The sequence below is a fragment of the Stegostoma tigrinum genome, chromosome 45 (genome assembly GCF_030684315.1).
Source record: "Stegostoma tigrinum isolate sSteTig4 chromosome 45, sSteTig4.hap1, whole genome shotgun sequence".
NCBI classification, from domain to species: Eukaryota; Metazoa; Chordata; class Chondrichthyes; order Orectolobiformes; family Stegostomatidae; genus Stegostoma; species Stegostoma tigrinum.
The window spans coordinates 6,447,789-6,450,317 of record NC_081398.1 but is presented as its reverse complement, the minus strand read 5'-3'; the positions used below and the strand labels follow the sequence as shown (position 1 = coordinate 6,450,317).

General features: G+C 42.7%; 1 pseudogene; it reads right to left on the bottom strand.

Annotated features, from left to right (window-relative positions):
* Window positions 1-912: 912 nt before the first annotated feature.
* Window positions 913-1,290, bottom strand: LOC132207330 (putative uncharacterized protein DDB_G0271982; annotated as a pseudogene).
* Between the last annotated feature and the right edge of the window lie 1,239 nt (window positions 1,291-2,529).

Sequence of the window (2,529 nt, the reverse complement as noted above, 5' to 3'; positions counted from 1 at the left end):
TTCTCTTTCAAATGCCTCCATCAATTGTAGCTCATTCGAGAAGACTCTTATGAAGTGCCTTGGGGCTTCAAGTTCAATTTCAGGGGCTCTCGAAACGTGAGTTGTTGCTGCATATTGGAGAATATGGGATAAATCTGAGCATTGCAGGTTAAAACAACAAATTGAATTTCTCACGTATTTTGTACGTGGAAGCTAAAAGGTACAGCGTGCATACATTGAAGCGAACAGCATGTATTTAGCTAGTTGCTCTAATGTTGCGTGATTGTATAAAAGTACTCAGTTGTCCTCAGGGCAAGTTCTAATCTAAGTCTTACTTAAGAGCCCCAAGTTTCTTCCATTTAAATGTTCACTGCACCCTTATTCTTTCTCAGAGTCTCCATTATCGCCTTTACTTGCGAGGAGTAGACACAAACCTTTCTCCACTTGGGGAACATCGCCACTCAAGCCAATGATGCGCTGTCAATTCATTAAACATTAACAATCGGCTCAAGAGTTGCAAGAGGCCAGACCAGACAATCCATCTGGACTTCGCTTCCTGATCCTCTGTCCAAAATAACCTCAGCATGTCGAAATAAAACCTCCCACTCTTTTCGACCAGGCAACGTAAGATTGGCCCCTAAAGAAATCAATTTGCGTTGTGTCTCCATGTCTCTTGTTCTTACTTCTGTCGAACTCATCCACTGTTTCCTCACTCTGCCTCTGTTCCTCTTTCTCTAACCTTCCCTCTTTTTCTTCTCTGAATTTATCTCCTTGATCCCACATTTTCTGTTCCTTCTCTTTTCCTTTCTTTTCTTTGCTCTGTTCTCTCTGTCTTTTGCATCCCTTATGCTCATCTTTCTTATTCTCCTCTCAGTTTATTCTCACCCATTCTCTTTCCCCCACTTATGATTCTCCCTTTCTTCTTTCTTGCTCTCATTCTCTGTTTTCCCTGTTAATTTTTGCTCTTTCTCTTTGTCTATGTCTCTCTCTTTTTCTTTGTCTCTCTGTTAACTCTCTTTTTTCTCTCTCTGTGTATCTCTCTCTTTTTCCTGTTGTTATATTACTCGATCTTCAATCTCTCTCAATCTCTCTGTTTTGCTCCCTCTCTTTCTCCTCTAACTTATTCTGTCTATCTTCCCTATTAGCTCTTGCTCTCTTTCTCTCTCTCTCATTTCCTTTGTGTTTCCTGTTAGGTCTCTTTCTTTCTCTATCTGTCTTTTCCTCTGTTTTTCTTGTTTGCTCTTGCTGTTTGTAGCTCCCTAATTCTCTTTGTTTTTCCCGTTACCTCTGTCTCTCTCTTCCGTCTCCCCCTCTCTCTGTCTCTGTCTTTCTCTCCATTCCCTTGTTATTATCCTCCCTGTCTCTCCTGTTGTCCAGCATTCTCCCTACTTCCTCACTGTCTTTACTGTTGCTTCATCTATCTTTATTCTGCCTCCTTTTATTTCTCTGACGTCCTCTTCCATCTCCCCCACCTGCCCGCTCCTTAACTTCGCCGCTGGCTTCCTCCTCTCCTTTCCAGCCCCCTTCCAGCAGATAATGGGTCAGGGATGTCACCTTTTCACATCAACAGGAATGCTTTCAGATTTTACCTCTCCAGAAAGCTTGAAAAGGAGCAGCCAGATCAGAACAGACAGATTCCAAAATAGTAGCCAAGCCCCTCTCTTACCAACAACAAGCAGAGAAACAGCAAGGGTCCAGGCAGGGAGGAGTATCAGATTCATGATGAGTGTTTGATCTGTGTCTGCTGCATTTGATGAGGGTCCTTTACATTTGCTGCCTACAGGGTGAGCTATTTACGTATCAGTGTTGTAATGTCACATGCAGACTCCCTTAAAAGCTGCACCAGATATCTGGTGTTGTCGTTGAGAGAATACTGTTCAATCGATTGCAAAGAATCAAGGGCAGGTTAATTAATTAATCATAGAGTCGCATAGCATGGAAGCAGACCCTTCGGTCCAACCACTCCATGCTTACCATAATCCCAAACCAGATTGGTTCCACCTGCCTGCATATTGACCATATCCCTCCAAACCTTCCTTCTCATGGACTTATCCAAATGTCTTTTAAATGCTGTAACTGTACCCACATCCACCACTTCCTCTGGAAGCTCATTCCACACACGAACCTCCTTCTGCTTATAAAAGTAAAATTGCCTCAGTGCCTTTTTTAGAATTGTTTTATGTTCCCGCCTCAAGTGAAATGATCCCTCAACTTCTTTCTTATTGATTTCCAGCTGCCAGAGGAAGTGGTGGAGGCTGATACAATTACCAACATTTAAAAGACATCTGAAAGGGTACATGAGAAGTAAGGGTTCAGAGAAATATGGGCCAAACGCTGGCAAATGGGATGTTTGGCTGATTTGGACAAGTGAGAGTGAAGGGTTTGTTTCTATGTTTCATGACTCTATCATTCATGGGATGTGGATATCACCAGCTAGGCCCAGCATTTATTGCCCATCCCTAATTGCTCTGCAGCTAACTAAGAGTCAACCATGTTGCTTTGAGTCTTGTGTCACATGTAGGTCACACCAGGTAAGAATGACAGATTTCC